Source organism: Protopterus annectens, chromosome 8.part0 (genome assembly GCF_019279795.1).
Source record: "Protopterus annectens isolate FY-2018-M chromosome 8.part0, PAN1.0, whole genome shotgun sequence".
NCBI lineage: Eukaryota > Metazoa > Chordata > Ceratodontiformes > Protopteridae > Protopterus > Protopterus annectens.
Window position 1 is genome coordinate 17,495,485 of NC_056741.1, and position 24,423 is coordinate 17,519,907.

The 24,423-nt window shown below is 41.8% G+C and overlaps 1 protein-coding gene across 1 annotated transcript in view; it reads right to left on the minus strand.

Annotated features, from left to right (window-relative positions):
- Positions 1-24,423, minus strand: part of NOP2 (NOP2 nucleolar protein) — a 776,755-nt gene that overhangs the window by 45,754 nt on the left and 706,578 nt on the right. The window lies entirely within an intron of this gene.

Below are 24,423 nucleotides of genomic sequence, written 5' to 3' on the forward strand. Positions count from 1 at the left end.
AAGTCAAGTTTCATACATCAGAGAAGAGAGAATAGTCTGAGGTACAGCTATTTTGGACAAACTAAGTCTCTATTTTTCATGCTTTTAGACTTCTTCCAGGACTTGCACTTTAAGAGTCTATGAATTTAAAACTGTTCCCATGGAAAGAAGACATGCACACCCAATTGGTTCCTATTCTTTTATGCTTCTCATATAGTTCAGATTTCCCACAAGCGCACACACTGAAAAATTCCTCTATTTGATATCCAAGAAGCACAGCATGCCAACAAATGCTACTGTGGCTACCACATCATGATCCATGGTCATCAGGGTACTGCATTTATTACCTGGGAGTGCAGCACAAAAAAAAATGAATGTTACTGCAACTATTTAAAATTGGTGACTCTCCACACGAGAGACAAGACTTCAATCCAAGTCCAGTGCTTATCCCAGAAGTACAGGGACTGTCTTAAGTGCCTTCCGTCATGAACAGCAAAAAGATAACAGTATAGAACCTATACCCAAGACCTCCAAATGCTTGGCTCTGGCTCTACTTCCAAGCTTACTACATCTACTGCGGCTTTTACTCATTGGTTGTTTCTGGCAAGATCAGAATGTTGTGGGTTCTATTACCAGACCACACACTTGGATTCATACTCCAAGACTGGCACCATAGTGTAGCATAAGGGGATGCTGCACTCCTATAATGCCATCCTTTGGAAGATGCATTAAACCAAGAGCCTCATCAATCTGACCTGATGCTGGCAAAAGATCTCAAAGCTCTAATCCAAAACACTTGAGTGTACTTTTATATAAATAACAATAAAATCATACATACATATGCACAAATAAGAGAAAAGATTTTAATCATAAGAAAGCAAAGAAATATGTCTGTTCAACCTTCCCACACTGTTTTTTTCCCACAAAAAAATGTAAATATCTTTTATGTACCACTTACAAGTTTTTACCAGCTCTACCTTTCCAAATAATGTGAAACAGAACCTTCAATGTTTATACCTAATATGAGCGTAAGGCAGCAGTACTGTAATAATGCATGCCCTGTAATACCTGTACTTATATGGAGCCTACTCTATAGGTTCACAGGTGATTAACAGGCTAACGGCACACAAGTCTTTACAAGCCTAGCCAATAACAACCAGGATATGACAACTGTACAGTTTTTCTTGCGAATATGTAACATTTTTCATTAGGGCTACATCAAAGAATGCCCTGTAGGTTAGGCACAAGTTCCCTCTTAAAAAATGAAATGAAACAGAGTAAAGAGATAGGGACTTATAAGCCTGATGGGGCCAAGTACTGTGGCATCATGACTTCCTTTGATCTTGATGCCATGCCTTTACTTATAACGTGAGCCAAACAGAAGGATTTCCTCACTACTGTAGCTACCTGGTGGTCAAAGTTTAGGTTACCACCTATCTGTGTTCATAGGTCCCTCACCACTGGGTCTACTTTCAGGGATGTGTTATCAATATTATAATTTGCAGGGATAACTGACTTACTGAAGGGTATGATTATACATTTTTTAGCATTTAGTCCCAGACCATGGTTTTGGCACCACGTCTATCATTTTTAAGCCTGTTTGTAGGAAGTCAACATAGTTTGGGGATTCAGTGACTATTCCCAGCTTACAGTTGCTGGCAAAACTGCTGAGCCAGAGGCCCACAACATCATCTTTCACTTCAGAGAGAATATACCAAACAGAAGAGTCCCAACACTGAGCCCTTTGGGACACTGCTAGTAACAGGTTTCTTATTGGAAGCGGATTTACCTATCCGAACAATATGTGCCCTGTCAATGAGCCAGCTGACTATCCATCTGACAACATAGAGGTTTATATCTAACTCAGTAAGCTCATCTATGACCCCTGAGTGGGGGATTGTGTTGAAAGCTTTGGCCAGGACTAGATAAGCAGTGTGTACCGTTTTACCCTTATCCATGCCCCTGGTGACTTTCTCGAAGAAGTCCACCAGACTGAGCGGGCAAGACCTCACTTTGACAAAGTCAAAATGGGTCTGGTCCAGTGTTTGGACATATCTTATGTCATTACTGATCAGGTCCATGAAAATTCTCTCCATGGCCTTGCAGAGAAGACTGGTCAAACTTATGGGTCTGTAGTTCCCTGGGTCAGTTGATGGGCTCTCCTTGTGCAGAGGGAAGGCTGTTGCAGTCCCCCATTCCTCTGAGACAAAGTCCATCTGGAGGCTGAGGTTAAAAAAGGTTTTAGTGGCCCTGATAAATTCTGTTTTTACCTATTTAAGAAGCATCCTCAAATGTTGTTGGGACCCATGAAGGCTGTGTCCTTGGCATTATCGAGAGCAGTAAGGACATGTTCTCTCCTAATGACCAGTAGGGGATAGCTGCAGCTATTTCTTTGGGTCTGGTAGGAGGTGATGGGGGGGAAGAAGTTTGAACTGAAATGGTCAACCAGCAGGTTTGATACAGTTTCAGGATGGGTATCAGTGCAGCCATTTATGATTACCTCGGCACATTGCTGAGCATTTCCCCTGAGGTTACTAACATAATAATAATAAATAAAAAAAAAATACTTATGGTTATCTTTCACCTGGGAGGCTATCTTTGCCTCATAGCTTGCTTATAGTGGCATATAGGGATAAAACCCTGATCTCGGTCCACAAAATCCAAATTCAAATACAGCAGAACGTCCACAGTTGACAAGCTCCCTACACTGACCACTTCCTTAAGCTAATTTTCATAGACCGGACATGTACTACATGTATTCAGTGGAAGAATGACCTCTCTATATTGACCACCCCTGTAAAGTTGTATCTTGACCAGTTACACAATATTAATTTACCCTCTATAACTTGATCAGTTGAGTCCACTCTACACCATGGGGGAGAAGGTGTGGGCTTTGCCTCTTAGTTGTATTATTTTTTCTTTAGTATAACCTCTTTTTTTCATGTTTTATTATTAAAACGTGTTTGATTAGGCCTAACGTCCTATTGTTTATCATGTGCTGATTAAGATTTTTTCAACATGAAGGATTGGTCTGAATTGTAGGTACATCCTCCAATTACTGACAAATGTAACAGTTAATTGAGGCACGCTAACACAAAGGAAAGAACTCAAAGAGCTGACATTAAAGGAAAAAGTCGATCTTCCACATTTTCTAGAAAGCAGCAGCCAAAGAAAGATGGCAGAACATTTTGGTGTTAGCAAGACCAGAGTTAGCAACATCCAAAAATCTAAACGGGAGTACTTGGACAGATATGATAAGGAAAGCGGAGACATACAGCAGAAAAGGAGTAAAACTTCCCTCAATGAAGTCAATAAAACCACATTAAGCTGGTTTAAACAAATGAGGGCAGTTAATCCCCAAATCTCAGAGCCGATGATCCAAGAAGTTGCTAAAAAATTCACATTGGAATCCGTGGTGGCAGATTTCCAAGCATCAAGTGGTTGACTCGAGAAATTTAAACTGCGACACGAGATCTCCCAGAAAGTCTGTGGTGAATCCATTGAAGTTCCAGTAGAAGTTGTGGAACAGTTCATCAAAAAGTTCCCGGACTTCGTCAGAGGCTTCAAAGATGACAACATCTTTAACGCTGACAAGTGCAGGTTCTTTTTCAAGACGATGCCTGACAGGAGCCTTGTCATGAAGGGTGACAAATGTAAGAGCGGAAAACTTCCCATAGAATGTTTCACAGTCCTACTTTGCACTATCTCAACCGGAGAGAAACTAAAGCCCTTGGTGACTGACCTCCCCATCACTTGGAGATCAAACAAATGCCCATGGATGACTGGAGCCCTATTTCAGGAGAGGGTAAGGGGGGTATCGACTGAGAAATGAAGAAGAAACTGTCTATTCTACTGACAGTAAACAACTGTCCTGGCCACCCACAAATGAATCATCTCACAAATGTGACACAAATTTCTGCCTCCAAACAAGCTCTCAAAAATCCAACCTCTTGACCACAGCATCGTCAAAACATTTAAAATGCACTATCAAACCCAACTCCTGCAGTGGGTCATTATTAAAACACAAAACCTGTGGTCCGCCTGTGGAAGCAACTTCATCTGCTGCGTCAGTTAACGCTCTGGATGCTGTCCTCTGGATCAGTTCTGCTTGGAATAAAGTTCAGCCAGAAACAGCACAGAAGTGTTTCAAGAAAGTTGGATTTGTCACAACCCAAGAGCATGATGTTTTGGCCCCATCAGACAGTCCATCTCCCATGGCAGAATTTGAAGGCGTATACTTTGAAGGTTTTGTTGCAATGGATGATGAGGTGGCAACCTGTAATGAACCTGACCCAGAAGCAATTTTCCAAGCGATATTGACTGAAGTACAGACCAGTGTAAAAGTGCATGAAGCAGCTGATGAAGTGAAGTGGAAAAAGCAAGCGAGGATGACACCGAAAATGCAGAGACCGCAAAAGAAGAGGACGTCAGGGATCTGATAATGCAGCTGAAGTCATTTGCTATTGGAAAATGCCCAGGTGTGCCTGCCGAGTGGTGTAACCAGCATTGAGAGTGCTTTCTCCACTTACCTTTGTAATAAGAATAAGAAACAGACCAAGACTGACTTTTTTTCAGAAAGAATGATTAAACCATGAAAAAACAGTAAACGTATGATTTTACTGTGTTTAGATTATGTATGATTTTACAATAAAATAAAGTACATGTACATATCAGTACAGTAGGCCTAGTTCCTTACGTTGACCAGTATGTTACAGTCTCTTGGGTGGTCAACTTACAGAGGTTCTACTGCAGTGGCTCTTACAACTAACAGTTCAAGCAGAAAGGATGGGTGTGTTTATCGAAGGAGAAGGATGATGGTTCCTTACCAGCTCACACTGATGACAGAACCTCCCCTGGACACTAGAGGCTCGATATGATGCAGGGAGCCCATGCAGGGAAGATGTGGGCATGGCTGTCTAAGCCAGTGATGGTAGCCCTTCTATAAACATTTGAAAAAGCATGCAAACACAGACAGAGGGGGCACAGGCAATCTTTGTGATGATGATGCAAATGTTCTCTTTGACCAGATGTGCGCGAGAGCATAAAGCACCCATACGGCTGTCTGAATGCCAAACTCCCTCCCCCAGGACAGCTCTCAACTTATCTCAAGTTGGAATACCTGAAACAGAAGAATGAACAGACACTGTCTGATTGAGGAGAAGCCTGGTGGTCAACAGAGGGTACAAAAATCACCTATGGGAAAAAAAAACCACTCCTTCATGACTACCTTTTCACCCGGATCATGACTGAAAAGGGCCTTACACAAGCTCATCTACTTAATCAACAAATGTAGGCGAGTATATAAATAAATAAATAAATACTTTCAAGTGTTAAAGTTGCCACAATGTATTATTTTGCCCAGGATAGCCTGTAGAAACACAGCAACAAATTCAAAACTGATGTATGTAATGATGATCATCAACAATAACATAAGAGAAGTGGTCGTCTTACTTGATTCAGGGATCAAGGAGCAAGACTGAAGCATATAAGTGGGTATTCAATCGGTGCTATTATTCAAAGTTATGAGAAATACTGAATCTGACATTACAAACACATGTTTGACCAATGCAGTGACAGCATAGTTTGATACTTCATGAAATAAAACAAATATGGACCCAGTACAAAACCTCCAGGACGCCATTAATATGGAAGCATCAGATAGTGGGCCACAGTATATAAGCATGCAGTTTAAATACAATTACATTTCTGCAGGTTATATCCGGTTCCATCTAAATGCAGTTCAATGATCATGTCAAGAGGAAAGTGCAAACTACTAATGAATGACATGTAAAATATTAACACTGATGGTTAAGTAGATTCGCATGCAGGTCTGCTATGAATACAAGAATATTCTACTGTATGTTCAAATCACTCAGAGGAAAGGAAGGACCCCTAGCATCTTGGACATTGCTGACACCCGAAAACCATAATTACATTTAAACATACTATGCCTCTTTTTGATCTGCAGGAAGTAGCAATGGTGAGAAGTGTCTTAAACAAATGCAGGAAGTGAAGGTCATGCATTACTCAAAATGCAGACATCAAACTGATTACAAGAATCAGGAGTCAGGTCTTCATGATGAATGTGTGTCACTATGATGAAGACAGAGGCTTTGTCCATGATGCTTTCTAAAAAGTGATGAAGCACTGACAGCCAAAGAAGTGGTCAAGAGGCATTTGTTGAGATGGCTACAAAACCAGAATGTCCACATGAAATGTTAGGTCACTTAAGGGAAAAAAATTCAAGCACATCAGCTAATCAGATTACAGAAATTCCATCCCCTAGCTCTAGATGTCCTAAAAAGCCAACTAGAGATATTCAGACATATCAAGAATTGAAATGCATGTGCGTGCTGCTAGCAAATTTTTCTACAATGTCTAATTAAAAAATGCTGACATATGATGCTCATAATGCATATCTTATTTCATATGTTTGAATACCAAATCTCACACTATACCTCTGCGGTAGAATATGCTGCAGCCAAGACAGATGTTAGCTGTGCCTATTTCATTACAGACACCTATATTAAGTTCTCCTCTTTTCATAAAAAAATACCTTGGATTTCACCTTCAGGGTCAAAGTACCATCAAATAATCTTTCTTATGGCATCAATCAGGTTCTTTGGAAAGGTAAGATGATGAATCTTCTTATCAAGGACAAGTACGTCCTTGTCCATCTTCCAAACCTTCTCACTATTCCAGAAGAAAAAGCTACTTCAGACACTGAAACCGCCGTAACAAGCAGTGGGACACTCTCTCTTGCTCGACTCCAGCTCTCCAGCAAAGTCCACAAAGGAAACTACAGCAGCAGCCCAGAATTCACCACAAGGATTAAAAAAGTGCTAACGGTGCTCGAACTTCACTTCAGCTGCTATAATCATAATCTGGCACAGATAGGTCCTTGGAATTGCAAAGAACATCCATATACTGAAGCTGTTCATACCCATCATCCCATCTCACCCCCCCCCCCCCTCTGACAGACCCCAGGATGCTGGAGGACTTGATGGCAAAATCTCAAAGTCTCTCACATAAAAAGGGCACCATGGAAAAGGCTCCATAAGGGGAAAAGTAAGGTTTTATTCTCATCTCTTTCTGTCTGAAAATGATTGTCTTATTTACTGACACATGTTTACTGGGTTAGTTCAAATGGGCCAAAAAAGACCCTTTTTCAACCTTTTTGTCATGTCTAGGGAAAGATTCGATTTGAACTTCTATTAGTACCACTACACTTTTCCAAGATACACTCTAACATGCAGCATTTACAATGAACTGAGGAAGAGTTTAACACCGATGTAACATTCTCAGGACTCTTCTCAGCTTTTTAATTTCACATCACCTCCAAAGTTATAGAACTTCAACTAAAAAGAAGCACGGCTTTTGCTTCCAGACCCTCAAGCCATCTCACTTATGAGCTCAAAACTATAAAATGATTTCTCTCTGAATTTCCACTGGTTCTCACTTCAGATACTTGAAATTCTTACAAATAATTCACTTTTTTGTTGGGGATACACATCCATCTCACTTCTGGTTTGACTAAATTTCACGATGCAGGACCCAAGACTTTGGAATTCGGGCCGACTGAGGGCAACCTGCCAGCAGGATTACCCAAATGTAATGACTGCAACAGTGAAACACGAAGAACATCTTCAGTTTACAAGCCTTACTTCCTCCTACTTTCTGCTTTTCCACAGAATATTTACCTTTATTGTCTGAGCTCCACAGACTGCAGCCTGTGAATGTTCAACCATCTGCTTATCATCTATTTTCTAAACTCGCATTTAATGTAATACTACTTACTAGGCCAGAATTAAGTCCTACATCCGAGCTTACTTGAACGTTCAGACTTTATAGCCCTTCAACAGGCATTCCTTCTTTATCTGTGACTTATGTGGTTGAACATACACGTGTCAAAAAAGGGAGAAGAAAATATAATGATTTTGTCCCACTAGCTTAGGAGACATTTACAAAAATTCCAGTGTGACCGAGAGGGGGAAAAATATTCGATGCTTAGACATCTGGATAACGCATAACCATGAAAGCGAATGACAGAGACAGATGAGCTTGTGCCCATCTGCCTGAAAACTTAATGGCAGAGTTCATGGCTACCACACAAATTATGGCCCAAATCAAAAACTTGCTATCAGTCTACCCGCGACTGGCTTCCTTCTAACAAGTCTTCCATATTATCCCAACCCTCACCAAAGGCTCAGCTCTTAAGTGACCAGTTCACACTGTTGCTACTTTGTCAGTAATGCATCAAAATCAGTGCAATTACTTAGTCACCTTTTGAAAGCCTGTTAAAGAGGGAAGGTATGTCTCTTTTAGCATTTCTGTCCAATATGGACTAGACCACTTTCCTCCACTTTCAAAATAAAATGTGACCTTACCCTCAAATTCCTTCTAAACATATTTACTTCCAATCCAAGACCCTGTAGTATCCCTTTCTCAAGAGGAATTTTACAAGTCTGCACCCAGACTGTCCCCTGAGATCTACTCCATGCTGAAGAGTCAGTATAAAATGTGGAATGAACTTCTGCACCAGACAATGGGATGATTCACATAGCGAAGCTAATTTTCTTAAACAAATGGAGCTTATGGCCCTCAGAAACGTCTGGCAGAAAATTAAAGTGACGAGTAGAAACAAACATGCATCTTAATAAGCATTTAAACTGAGTGCTCCTATTTCAGAGCAACTAACATTAAATGCACTTGTTTGTCCCAACCAGCTAGCCTCCATCTACAGACCTTCCTCACCATCCACTAAACATAACTCCTTCATTATCTCTCTCAACCCACTTACATCTACTGTTCATTTCTAATTCACCTGAAAATCACCAATACATTACTCTGGATATTCCCCTTGTTCTGGCAACATGGGTCTGATGCTCTCTACCCCAAGTTTCAGAAGGCCTGCAATACCTACTTGTCCATCTTCCTCACACACATCTATTAGAAAGCTAGCTCTCATCTCTGGCACCTTCCCCTTACAAAAGCTGACTATCTTTATAACCAAATCTGCTATCAGCTGCTTCTGTGGAGAATTTACATTTCCCCTCCCCAGTCCCTATGCTCAGCAAATTACTGGAAACATCGTCTCTGCTCAGTTTAGAGTTCCTTAACTCCAAAAGATCTTTTACATGAACCTCAAATTGATTTCAATAACGGCCATAGTACATTCCAAGCCCTATTCACTCTTGTTGATAGTATTTATGAATGCATAGCCCAGGGTGTCCTTGGCAGCAGCTATCACAGAGAACAGCAGCAAAACATTTATTTCTCAAGTCAATTTTCTCTACACTGCCTACCAACCATCAGCCATCCTTCAATTTGACAAGCCCATTTTGTTCCACAACACATGAGAGATACTTGTGGGGAAGCTTTGTCTAGACAGCTATCAGGGTTACATACTTGTGGAAACATAAAATGTCACTCCTATAACAAATGAACGCGTCCCTGGATGACATGATTATGGCAACTGTACAGCTGCGAATCTTGATGGGTATGCATTTCTTGCCTCTTTCTGCTACTTGATACACACTTGCATCAAGACAGGCATCAGGCTGCACCCCCCCCCCCAATCAGGATGGGTGAAACTGACACAAAAACTCACTTCCACATCGTCAGCTCTGCGGTCTGGGATCCTAAGTGATTCTTGGTCAACTGGGTCTCAGTTAGGACTTTACCCCACTTAGCCAAAGGGCAAGCTTAACTTAACCAAAGCTTCTGGTTTGGCTTTTTATCCACTCCTCAGTTAACTTAAACACCACTGTCTAGATCCTCCTTGTCAGTTACGTGGTTATCCTATTACTTGGAAAGCTATGCTAGGCCACAGCTGTGGCAAATGCTGGCGCATTCTCTCATCCTTTTTCATGTCACAGGTGTATTCCTCGAGTAATGCCCCAGGCCCCTTTTTTTCCCTCCAGGTTTTGGAACTCAGGAGTCTATATAACACTTGGCAGAACATGGTCCACACCTCAGTGGACAAATCTAAAAATGCCATTAGCACCACATCCAAGGTCAAGGCATGTTATCTGATACATCAACTATGAGGGTACTGGTCTTTGTCCTGAAGAATTATTGCCCTTTCAAATTAAAACCCTGAAACGGTCATTCAAATATCTAGAAATCAGTCAATGTATCATTACCCATCTCCTTGCATTACATCAGTATTTACATGAGAATCTTCTGAATGCTCAGCGCTTACTACTGGCCAATCCCACTCCTCTCAAATGGGGACACACTAAGACCAGAGAAGGGAGTCCATATACTCATCTTCAAATATACTCACTCTTTCACTATAAGCAGACACTTAATACTTTGAGGGTTCAGATAATGCTCAGTACAGTATATATGCTTACAAACATCATAGCATCATCTTCCTCAAAGCCATGTCCCAATTCGCTACCAAATTTTTTTCTTGTTGTTTTCCCTCCCTGCAACTGACCATCAGCTACTCCCATGTCCACTCCTTTCCTCGTCCATCATTTCTACCAGACCTGCCTTAGCCTCTTTTGTGCGAATAAAAACCAGCGAGGAGACTGAGGAGTCAGCACTGTACTGCGAACAAGGAGCTTTCTTCCTTTTAAACTACTTCCCCACCCTTGATGCTCTCATCCCAACTCAAAGCTGGCATACAATGGGCTGTGTGGCATTATAGCCACATATGTGACCACAGCCTGAGACCCTGCCTCATGTAGTCAACACACCATGTGTCCCCAGCCTCTGCCAGGATTTATAATATGGTGTGTTCGACACAGTGCTCCCCTAGAACAGACATGCCCATCCTCCCTTGCTAGTGCCTCGGACACCCAAAACTGCTTATCTACCTTAGATCACCTAGGCTAGGTCCCTATCAAATGACAGAAAGCTCATTTGATAGAAACTCATTTCACTGACATCATAAGATAGAAAGCTCAAAACACCGAAAACTCATTTGACTGAAACTCAAAACACTGAAAATGCTACATGCCCTTTTCCCACCGGTAGTGTGATCTTGGAGTTAGTATATATAGTTAGGGGGGGTGTGGGGGACATAGCCCCCCACATAGTTTATGTAAATATTGTTTTCTCCAAACAGTTATTCATTGTAGTTATAAGTATCCCTGTGTAGGGTTTAAAATGTAGGAAGTATGTGAGGGGCTACACCCCCCTAACTATATATACTAACTCCAGGATCGCACTACCGTGGGGAAAAGGGCATATAGCATTTTCAGTGTTTTGAGTTTCAGTCAAAATGAGTTTTCAGTGTTTTGAGCTTTTTATGTTTTGGTTTCAGCCAAATGATTTTCCATCAAATGAGTTTTCTATCATTTGAAAGGGACCCCCTAGGCTTCAGTCTAAGCTTCATCACTCTACATCACAGCGCTGACTTCATTTCACAAGCAGTTCACTTTCTTTAAGGACCAGCACTTATCTACAAACTCCTGCATCTGGGATACTGTTCCTGCCTCAGAAATGTCCTGACTCCATGACTTACTCCATCACTGCACTCTGATTAGGCAGATGTATTCAATTTCTCGCTCCTAAATGGCAACATTCACATGCAAAGCCCTCACCAATACTGTTCTCCACCACCCAAATGCAAAACCTTCACTTACATTGTTATCCTCACCCACAAAAAAGATGAAAAACTATTCTCAAATCACAGCTGTAGCCTCCCAACCCACTTCTCGTTTGAGTCAGCAAAGAAGCAGCGTCTGACATCTTGTCCAGCTCTAATGGGCCTTGTGGAATTATAGCCCTCTCCTCAACACATACACATTCTTGTCTGTGACTTCCTACTTTATCTCCCACAAAGACTTTTCCAATACCTCTGCAGATCTCTAGTGTTTGCCACGGAGGTTTCCAACAGCTTCTCACGCGTATGTTGTGACTGGTTATCCCTCTCTGCTCTTTTCAAATTGGCAGCACCTTGTGATTAAATCTGTCCTCCTTTCTATTTTCTTTACACACTTGCTCTTCTAAACCTTTTTCTTGCTTCAAAACTTTAATGGTTATCTATCGTTTAAGTACCATACCCTGACCGTTTTTCTTTGCAAACATCTGTTATCACAGCTCTTAACCTCTTGTTGCAAGAAACCTGGTCAAAGCCTACAGTAATGAGGTGGGGGCGAAGGGCCAAAAATAGGGACAGATTTTAAACATTGCTCTTATAAACATAGAAAGTTGTCAGAATTAAAGGTTTTATGTTAGCATACATTTTATTTATTTTTTTATTTATTTGACATTTGTTAACCGGGTTAGAACGTCTGACCAGAGGTCCATTTTCAGTGGAGACCCAAGGAGAAAATCTCCAGAATCACACCAAGAAAATACAATTTAAGACAACAGTGTCAATATACAAAAGATATAAGAAGTTCATAATATCAGTAGTTCAAGTTACAACTCAATTATGCAAAAATTAACAGTGAGAATAAAAAGTGAGACCAAAAAAGTACAATAAAGAGAGTAACAAGTTTGCAACATATTTCTGTTTAAGCAGAGTAGCAAGTTTGCAGGAAGTTTCTGTATAAGCATGGATTAAAAAAAAAAAAAAAAAAAAAACAGTCCATCAGCAGTAAATAAACTGAGAAATGTTGGAAGGGGCAAGAGTTTTAAACAGCGCAGGTTGAATGAAAGACAAAAGAGGGGAGAACTGAATTCTGAGGAGAAACAAACTTTGCTCGAGACCTTGAGTTAACTAGGAAGGCTAGCCCAAGTGGGTAGCTAGAATGGAGACGGCATTGTAATTATGTTGGGTATTACAATGGCAGGACCAGGATGGATGGAAGCTGTGTTCTTTTTTTCTGAAGGATTTGAAGTCCAAAACTCAAATTCCTGCCATTATTTAGTGACTTCAATCCTCAGTAATTTGTCATAAAACCACAAATTTTATGATGAAAAAAAAAAATAAAATCTGAGGCAAAACTCTGGACATTCTGCAAAAATCTTGACAGTTAAGAGGTATGATTCTGTATCATTATTTTTGTTTTATCTGCTTTTATTCCTTTGTCTTTATAATGTGACTACGGTCTGTTTAAAGTAAATAAATATGTTGGTCAAGAAAAAAAAGATATCACATGAACTGTGGGCACCAGTGTTATCAGTGGATCAGTATGCCCCCCCCCCCTTTTACACACACACACACACACACACACACACACACACACACACACACACACACACACATGAACCCTATTGCATTCTTCCACATTTCACAGTTATAAACAAAATTTAAAATCAGAAAGAAGCGTATGTACTCAGTTTTCAAATGCAAAACTGGATTAAGAAAGCCAAATTTGTGTGTGCGTGTCTTGACTTTTTATATCTGGATGTACTATCTTGTTCTGTTGGGTAACCTTTCCCAGAAGTTCATCCAATTCTAGGGATTCACTCTGTGCATTTATCTTCTCTACACAAATGTCACTCAAATGATTTTGCAGCATCAACATTCGCTTCTTATTCTGCAGCAGCATCTAATGATTTAACACTGCCTTTGTGCAGATGCATGACTGCTGCTAAGCTGCAAAACACTAAATCCAAGGACAATCACATCTGCAACAAAAACTGTAACCTCGTTCACCTTTCCATCTGTTCCTCCAAGTATTCAATTGTTAGGAAAAATAAGAAATGAACTGGAAAGTGCGCCTTTGTCTTCTGCCAATTATCATACCAAACGGCTCTACAAAGTGTGTGCATGTGTCATTCCACAGAGAGAGTTTCTGCAGGTGTTACAAATTAAGATGCAATTTCTCTGGAGCATTTCATCAAGGTTTCAGAAAAAAATGTTTAGAATGGGCCCACAAAAATACTTTTTCAAAGCAAGTGAAAAATAAGGTACAATACAGTTCTAGTTAAAAGAATCTCAGATTAGATCATAAGGAAATGCTGTGGAATTTATGATGGAATTCAGCTTGCACATCAAAAAGGACCTCTTCAAAGCTGCCCCTTAGAACAGGAATTTCCCCTCAGTTTTTCACTTTCAAGATTTCAAATTCTGGGCAGCATGTTAAGTAAAACCTTGTATTCCCACTCCTGTGGACCACTCTGACAACTTAAATTAGGTAGTTAGTGGAATACAGTCAACGTTCAGTTAACCAGAAGTCAAGCAGCTGGCAAAAAAATGTCGAAGAAATACAGTACAACTTCCATGTGTTGCACTTTGTTTTCCCCCCGCAAAAACATACCTTACGTTTTTAGAGTTTTAGAGCTTTAAAAAGGAAGACAGGAATAAATTCCCTCTCTCCCCAACCTGAGAACAACTCAAACAGAACAAATAGTACAGGGTACAGTTTTAGTCAGGCCTGTTTTTAATAGTAACTCTCAAGCAACCAGAAACTAGAGTTATCTGGCATCTACCAATCCCCACGAGTGCCGGTTGACTGAGGGTTTACTGTAATGTGTCCTTACAGCTTCTGATGCAAATTGCAATTTACCTCATGTACTTTATTAAACCATTTCGCCAAGCTACTTAGAGCAAATGAAAGTGATGCCCATCTTTTAAAAGGTTAATGTTCACACAAGCTTCTTCAGTTTCTACTGAACTTCTAGCTACAACTACAGCACAATTTTTTTAAATCTTTTTAATTTGATGATTGATTGTTTTCAATGGGATGAGCTTTAAAATGGTCCAGATGGATAGAAATAAATATTTATTTTAGTTTCCTTTTTGTAGCCACCACTCTTGCTGGTAAAGTGCAACTTCTTCATCTAACAAACTTTGATTACTAATTAAACAAAATCTGAATTCATAGGTTCATAGGTAGGTACTAGGCTATCGGCCCTAGGGCCCATACAAGCCTAGCCAAAAAATGTACCCTGGCTTTCGCCACTCAGGAAAATTATTTTCCTGTGCATGTCGAGCAGAGCCACAGAAGTGATCCCGAGGTGAATTTCCCATTTCCCATCCAATCATCAAGATTTTTCTTGAAAAGTGCTAATGAGGAGCTCTGTTTGACATAGATAGGTAGTCTGTTCCAGAGTATGGGAAGTCTCTGGGACAGGAATCTATCCCTCCAGCATGTTCTGTTTATTGTGGTGACAAGGTTAAGGTCCCTAGAGCGTGTAGCTCGGAGGGATTGGGATTTCTTTAAGTGGAGCATGTCCAACAGCTCTGGGTTTGACATAGCTTTGTATGTTAGGCAGAGATCGCCCCTGAACAGGCTATGCGATGGAGTAAAGCTGTAGTTTTTTGAGACGGTCTGCATAGGGCATCTGTTTGAGCCCAGTAATCCTCTTTGTGAGGTATTTCTGTGGTCTTTCCAGTTGTTGTAGATGTCTTGTGAGGTACATACCAAAAGGGGCGTTGTACTCTATAATGGGTCTAATGAGTGATGAGTAGAGGGGAACAATGACCTCTTTTTTTCTGGATGAGAATCCTTTTGTGATGAGATGAGCCACGTAGAAGGATTTCCTGACCACTGTGGCAATGTGATTATCAAAGGAGAGACTACTGTCCACCTGTGTCCCAAGGACTCATCACATTTTCGGCATTAAGTAGACTACCAACTATGTGGTAGTTCATGGGTACAGAGTTTTTACCAAAGGGGATGACAATGCACTTTTTGGCATTGAACTTCAGTCCATGGCTTTGATACCAGGTATCTGTCTCAGTGAGGCCCTTTTGTAGTTTGTCCACATCGTTAGGAGTTTCGATTATGGCTCCTAGTTTGCAGTCATCTGCAAACTTTTTTAGCCAAAGACCTTCTGTGTTGGCCTGCACTTCAGAGAAGTAGATACCAAACAGGAGAGGACCCAGAACTGAACCCTGTGGTACTCCACTTGTCACTGGTTTGATGACGGATTTGGAATCCGCTACTTTCACAGTGTGGGTTCTGTTCGTGAGTCAGTTGGCAACCCATCTTGTAACATAGGGATTTATACACAGTTTAGTGAGCTTATCTATAATTCCGGAGTGAGGGATGGTGTTGAAAGCCTTGGCGAGATCTAGATAAGCTGTGTGAACCATTTTACCCTCATCTATGGCTTTGGTGACTGCTTCAAAGAAGTCAATCAGGTTTAGGAGACATGATCTGCCTTTTACAAATACAAACTGAATAGGGTCCAGAGTTTGGTGATTACCAATGTCTTTGTTTATGAGTTCCACGATGATACGTTCCATGGCCTTGCAGACCAGGCTCGTCAGGCTAATGGGGCGGTAGTTCCCGGGGTCCGTCGTGACTCCCCCTTTGTGGAGTGGGATAACTGTCACGGTGCGCCATTCAGTGGGTACAAAGCCTGAGGTGAGGCTATGATTGAGCATGGTACTTAGGTAGGGTGCCAGTTCATTCTGTAGTTCATGTAGAACGCAGCCTGGGATATTGTCAGGTTCCATGGATGCTGTGTTCTTGGCTTTGGAGAGTCTGTTTTTTACCTGTGCAGCCATGATTATAGGAACTTTGCATTCTTCCGGTATAGAGATGGGCCCTCTAGGGGGTGAGAGGGGGGTAAAGTTAGCACTGAACCTATCTGCTAGGATGTTGGCAATATCAGTAGGTTCTGTATATTTAGTGCCATTATGCTGTAACTCAGAGCAGATCTGAGTGTTCCCATTTAGATTCTTGACTAGAATGCTTTGTGGTTGTCTTTAGAGTCAGTGGCAATTTTGTTTTCGTAACTAGCTTTGGAGGATTTTATGAGGGATCTCAGCTTCTTACTGAGGTTGACCAGGGTGTTCCTCCAGTCATAGGAGTTTACTCTTTTTTGCAACAGTTTCTTTCTTCTGTTGTAGAGTTTGTTTATGGCAGAGGACCACCAGATTGGCTTCCTTTTTTTGGAGGATAACATCTTGGTTCTATTAGGGATAGCATGATCCATGCACTCGTGTAAGTGCTTATAAAGTGCATTTGTGTAGTATTCAGCAGTCATACCTCTACTGTCCGTCTGCATGGGTGTCATGAAGTTTGCCACTTCTGTCTTAAGAAGTGTGAAGTTGGCTTTTGAGAAGTTTTTTACGATGGTTTCCCTAATTGGGGCTGGGGGTGGGATGTGGATGTCTAGGCTGATTAGCTTGTGGTCGGATCTGACCAACGAGGAATTGACCTCTGGTGTGGCACACCGGTTTCCCATGTTGGTAATGACCAGGTCTAGGATATTGCTGCCCCTGGTGGGGGTGTGAATAAGTTGATCCAAGACGTTGGAATTTATGAATTCTAGAAAACGTTGAGCAAAGGATTTGATACATGAGTAGTTTTCCCAGTTAATGGTGGGGTAGTTGAAATCACCCATTATTAGGGTGTTGGGTTGTACCCTAATACTTTCCAGTGTATCAAGAAATGAGGAGTGTGAATCCTGGGGCATGGTGGGGGGTCTGTAGCAAGCTACAATTTGGATTGCGCCTTTGCCCAGAGTTAGTTGCACTTGGATAATCTCGGATGCATTATGCCGTGCAACTAGCCTGGAGGTGTGGATATCCTTAATGAATATGGACACGCCTCCGCCTTTAGTGCTTCTTTCTGGGTTAGGTGGCCGAAAGGTGTGGTATGAATTGAAGCCTGGTAATGCAGGGGTGCTCTCTGGAGCTTTGAACCAGGTCTCTGTCACTACACAGATGTCAATGTTCTCCATTTTAAGGAGTGCCTCGAGTGAGTGCATTTTGAGGTTTGGACTTCTAGCATTGAGTAGCATTACCCTCAGATTTTGCTTGCTTGTACCTGTTACGGTGGTGAATTTGTCATTTGCACCTTGCCTAAAAAAGGCACTATAGGGGTGGCAAGAGCCTTAGCCAGTATCCGGAATCCTAAGGGCGACAGGTGCAGGCCATCTCTGGCAAAGCATCGTGGACTGCGGATCATGTCGTCCCAGGCAGACAAATACTGGATCCCCTTAGAATGACACTAGAAGCTTAGCCAATTGTTAAAGTCAATCATTTCGTCCTTGTACTGTGGTATCATTCTGGGTGATGGCAGGATGCTACTCAGGGTTAGGGTCATACCTGCCTAGGATACAAGATCGGAGAGCTCCTCCATGTCTCTTTTCATGTAGTCCAGGGAGGTACGTCTCAGGTCATTCACACCAACATGGACAATGACAGTGTCATATTTGTACTTATTGTGGAGTGACCTGAGGGCATGCGTTATGTGGCGGATCCTGGCACCTGACAGGCAGCTGACAGTAACTTTCTCCTTGTTTAGTCTAGTGAGTGGAACATCAGTGTGCCTGACTATAGAGTCGCCTATGACTAGAGTGTTTGGTACGTTGTTATGACTTATGGGCTGTGGTTGAGTGGCACACTGAGTTTGTGGGCTATGTGTCATTTGGGTTGTGTTGGGGGGTGGAGTTTGCTTGCGTTTATGCTTTGGATGTCCCTGACGCTTGGGCAGGTTTTTATTGAGTGCCTCCGCGAATGTAGGTTTGTGTTTTGTGCTTCTATGTGTGTGTTTTGGTGGTGTAGGTTTTGAGGGACTATGTGAGAAGTGTGATGTGGTGCAAGTGTTTACCTTCTCCTCTTGACTGTCTAGTCCAGTCTTGGGTGAAGAGAGCTTTGCTTCCAGTTTGGCTATATAAGTGCATCTCTCACAGGTTGTAGTGTTGGGTGGTAGGAGGAGAGGGTTGTCTGTGTACATGAGGCAATTGCTGCATTGCCCCAAGATGCCCAGATTCATTAGGTAGACAGGAGAAATCACCGGGAGCTGACCCTTAGACATGCCTGGATAAGTGCTTATTTATTAAGTACTAAAAACTGCTTTCCACTAGACAAGTGAGGAAAGTTGAGTGCTGTAGTAATTTGCAGCTTATGTAGTGCTTACAATGAGTTCTGAACAACTGCTGAGTTCAAAGAAACATATTTGAGTGCTAAAACTAGAAAACTGGCTGGTTATAAGAAAAAAAAAAACTAAGCTAGAAGGCTTCCCTCCAATATTTGACACACTTGCAACAAGACTGTAACAGCTGCTGCAAGCTACCACTTTCTTCAGTACTATTCCCTTACCTAATTTCAAACTACCATTATTTACTTATCTATTTATTCCGTTTGTTAGCTAAGTAAATGAACTAGTCTGAAGACCCTCTTCAGATATGAACCTGGCTATCGTGACAAAGACATAGAAATTATACCAGTAAACAAGTACCCCACTTAAAATGGTATACTCAATCCCCCGATACTGTGGCTCTTCTGTGATGCAAGCTACACACAATCTTGAGTACTAGCTGCGTCACTTAATTTTATTTACTTAGCAGAATTCTGTTGAACAGCTGTACCAAAAACTAGTTTCAGAATGTGATTATAAAACTGTCCAGAAAGGCTTACCTCTGAAGTGCTGCCCAAATGTCTGGGACTACAGACCTGGCCAGGACAGACTACTCCTAGGACAAAACATCTTGAGTCCTCCAAGACTTAAAATAAGCTCCTCACATCGACACAGCCCATGTGAAGCTGGGGGGGGGGGGTTTGGTTGGTCATAAAGGTAACAATCTGCAGCAGGCATGAGCCCCTGCTGCATGTATAGTATATGACATTTGGGCTTTTTACTCAGGAGAAAGAGAAGAAACTGCAGCCACATCAGTAGCAAGATGGTCACCCTCTCTAATGATATACATAAGATGGTCACCCTCTCTAATGATATACATAAGATGGTCACCCTCTCTAATGATATACATCACTGTGGGTATAGTATTAAGGGCAACAGGATGGAGCAGTGTGTGCAAATGCAGAAAAAAGTAAGTAAAAATGCAAACAAGGAAGTGTTTTGGCACATACTTTGCAGTGTGTATGTTTCTTTTTCAAAGACTTTGTGAATGACAAACATATACACCAGCATGTGATGGGCTTTATACTCACCACCCCGTTAATTCTACACAAATTAGAAATTCCACAATGCACAGCACAACAGCAATCCCTCATTGTTTACATCTAATCATTATGACCTATGAGCCAATGAACATCTGTCCACTTGTGATCAGGCAGAAAGAAACCAAACAGATGGCCACTGATCAGCTGCAGGGAAGCTCTTTCGAAAACAAAGATAATGTATTAAAATGTGAAACTAACTTGGAGAATCTGCTTTTAGTATTCAAAATGTGCTTTAGCTGGTTTGTATCCTTCTAATAGAACCAAAAGTATATAAATCGCAGTAATAGTGACAGCACACCACAGAGTTACTGCACCAAGTATACAATTCGGTCAGATTTTATAAGTTAACAAGCTAATACAAACTAGAAACCCACAAAGTGCTTTGTACAGTACAAGCTACACAAAGACGTGCTTCTTACAGATAAACTAATGATGGCAGACAGACGACTGTGCGAGGGACCACAGCAATCAGAGGCACGGCTGGCCAAGTGAAAAAGTAAACTAGATACGCTACTGGGTCCCCTGAAGAAAGTCTTTGCTGATACAGCAGAGATAAAGTCATTCTTGGCCAGAAATGAAGAGGATATAAGACTACTCACTGCCAATACAAAGTTCTTGCAGTATTCAGCTTCATTAAATTCCTCCAACTTACAAGCCTTGCAGAAAAAGCAAGTGAACAGAGAGGAAGAACTTACAAAATTAAAAGCGAAGCCGGAAATAAAGAAAATCACCCTGATTAAATAACCTCCGTTTGCTGGTACTAAAAAGGCAGCTGTCAATGTGCAATCATTTCTAGAAAAATACCTGTCGGAATTTTTGGGGTTAAACAAAAATAAGATAAAAATGGGCCTTTCAGCAAAAACTAAATGACAAGCACCGTCCTCGACGTCCTATCATTCATTTCATTTGCTTCACAGGCAGAAGCTAGTGCTGGAGATCGCAAAGGAAGACAGAACATTTGTTTTACGGGGTCATAAGATGCTTTAGTCCAGGACTTTTCCCATAATGTGCAAAAGAAGTAAAAGGCACTTGCAAAATGTGAGCTTTGCGTTTTAAAAATAAAGTGCCCATATATTTTAAATACCCAGCCACCTCAGCGATTAAATTTGAGGCGCAAAAGCACTTTTTTTAAATGCTTGTGTAGGTGGTGTTATTTCTCCAACAGATACCAGTGATAAGTCTACTTAATCTAACTACAGCAACAAATACAAAGCAGACAGCCCAGTGGCAGGTGCTTTGGTCTAAATTGATAACACAGCCAGGAAAGTTTGCAGCAGTGCCTGCTGACCCTAACGAGGCCTTGGCATGTCCCTGTAGTATAGATACACCTAAATAGACCAGCACACTAGCTAAGCTATCACATAAGAAGATGGTAAAGCAGCTACTTAGGGCACTCAGAGAATAGATAGGAATTACTTGCTTTAGAAATCAGAACTGGGCTGTAGAAAAGACTGTGGACAGTGTAGTATCCTGGAAGGAATCCTCTCAGGTAAAAGAAATTAGTGCAGCTCTATCTAGGGTGGAAGACAAGTCAGTGTACCATTTTTGGGGGGGACCTCAGAGCCTCAGATAAATTATAACAGTCAAAAGTCTAAACAAAAATAAAATGATGATACCTGTTGTTGGGTGGTCATGGTGGTGCAGCGGTTAGCATTATAGTTTCACAGCAAGAGGTTCAATTCTCAGCTGGGATGCCTTCTGTGTGGAGTCTGCATGTTCAATCTGCGATCAAGTTGGTTTCTTCCGGGTGCTCCTGTTTCCTCCCACATTCCAAAGACATGCAGTAGGTGGACTGGACACTCTAAATTGGCCATAGGTGACAGTGTGTATGCGAGTGAGTGGCATTAATGAACTACAGCTGCAGGGCTAGCCACCCGGTGGTGTAAAACTTGGCATGAGATGACGGTCACTGCTGAAGTGACACCCCGACCCCTTGTGCAAAATGGGAAAAGGGATGGAGGATGGAGGATGGACAGATACCTGTTATCATTTACTTGGGAATCAGCCCAAGATGCCAACGATTAAAAGTGCTGATGAAGACTGGCTCAAAATACCAGAAGTCCGTTATGGGGTAACTAGTGCTGGTGCTGCTGCAGCAGTGAGATTATTGACTACACTGCCAGTTGTCAATGACAGCATGAAGTTACCTGTAAATCAGAGCCTGCTGTGGCACCTATACACCTGCGAATAGCGGATGGGCTTGCACTATTTAAGTTTACATTGGTTGGAAGTGTGCTTTATTGTTATGCTGTTAAGGTAAAAGCATTATCATTTTCATGTTACTGATACTGTTGTGTGACATTATTGCTGTTGTTGGTATACCTTACATTTTTTTTATGTTTAGTCTATTCTAATTAGTTGAGTGAAAGTTGGACATAAAAGCAACCTGACAAACATGAAAAAAAGTGACTGGACAGACCAATAAAAAGGTGGAGAGATTTGAATCACATTCTCCAACAAGTTTGTTAAACACCAAACTCTACTATCCATTCTTTCTTTCTAGCCAGCTGAACTTCTTCTAATTACCCTAACGACAAATCCCCACATTCAGATGTACATTGCTACACTCTATTTACCTCCTCAACCAAACCCTACTAGTATGTATACCTTGAAAGACACCCTCTCTTGGCTCTCACTAAATATCAAATAACCCATAATCTTACTAAAAGATGAGAGCATTCACTGGCCTAATCAACTAACCTCCCCCACAACAACCACCACCACCACCATATATACACTTACAGAGATTCCATCATGTAATACAAGATGTAAACCAACATACATTGCCCCGGCAGTCACTGACACACAGGTTAAAACGGCCCTATCCAAAGCCAAAAATACAGCTTCAATGGGATCAGATGATGTCCCAGGCTGTGTCTTACACGAGCTCCAAAATGAACTAACCCCTCACCTAAACACAGTGTTCAACCTCAGCCTTCTTTACAGGCTATGTACCCATAGAGTGGCGCACAGCAACAGTTATGCCACTCCACAAAGGTGGAGCCACAACGGACCCCGGGAACTATCTTCCTATAAGCCTGACTAGCCTGGTTTGCAAGGCTATGGAGCGCATCATCATGAATTCATTAACAGAGATATTGGGAACCTTCAAACATTGGATCCTACCCAGTTTGGCAATGTTAAGGGCAGATCATGCCTCCTAAACCTGTTGGACTTCTTTGAAACAGTTACCAAGGTTTTAGACGAGGGAAAGGAGGTCCACACAGCCTAGCTGGACCTCACAAAGGCTTTCAACACCATTCCCCCATTCTGGTATTATAGACAAGCTCACCAGCCTGAACATAAACCCCTACTTCACGAGATGGATTGCCAGTGGGCTCACGGAAAGAACCCACACAGTCAGAGTTGCAGGCTCTAGGTCCAACTCTAAACCAGTTACAAGTGGCGTCCCCCAGGGCTCAGTCCTGGGACCCCTCCTGTTCGGTATATACTTCTCAGAGGTACAGGCAAGCACAGGAGGACTATGGCTGACCAGGTTCGCAGACGACTGCAAACTGGGGGCCATAACTGACTCTCCAGCTGATACAGACATCAAAGGGTCTCACTGAGATGGATACCTGGTGTCAAAATCATGGCCTCAAGCTAAATGCCAAAAAGTGCACAGTCATCCCCTTTGGAAAAAACAAAGTACCCATGAACTACCACATATGTGGTAGTCCCCTAAATACAGAAAATGTAATAAGGGATCTGGGGACCCAAGTAGACCATAATCTTTCCTTTGATAATCATATTGCCAAGGTGGTTAGAAAATCCTTCTATGTGGCCCACCTAATCACAAAAGGGTTGCATCTAGAACAAAATAGGTTATTGTGCCCCTCTACTCATCACTCATCAGACCCATCATAGAATAGAACTCCCCATTTGGGATGTACCTTACCAGACACCTGCAACAGCTGGAAAGACCACAGAAGTACCTCACCAAGAGGATTACTGGCCTCAAACATATGTCCTATGCAGCCCGACTGAAGAAACTCCAGCTGTACTCGGTTGCATACCTCTTACTCAGAGGTGATCTCTGCCTGACATACAAGGCCATGTCCAACCCAGAATTGATGGATATGCTCCACCTAAAAAAAAAAAACAAATCCCCGAGAGTCACATGCTCTAGGGATCTAAACCTCACCACAATGATAAATAGGACGTGCTGGAGGGATAGATTCCTGTCCCACAGACTCCCCCATGCTTTGGAACAGGATTCCAATCTACATTAGGCAGAGCCCCTCACTAACACTCTTCAAGAGAAACCTTGATGAGTAGATGGGAAACAGAAAATTTACCCCGGGGATCACTGCAGTGGCTCTGCTGGACCGAGGCACAGGGAACTAATGGCTCTGCTGGACCGAGGCACAGGGAGCTAATCTAAGGGGGCGGCGAAAGCCAACACATTCTGGCTAGGCTTATAGATGTCCTCGGGCAGACAGCCTAGTACTTACCTATGAACCTATACATAAAACTTCTGGAAAACATGCAACAGAAATGATACTTACCAACACTACAACAAATATAACTGCATGTGAAACACTACCAGATTCAATAAGCAACCATAATCTTACTTCTTTTTTTTTTTTTACTTTGAAAGATAAACAAATCAAAAGAAGATTACTTATAATTGGCTCCGGCCTAAAAAGAGCTCTAACAAAAATACCTTTACAACC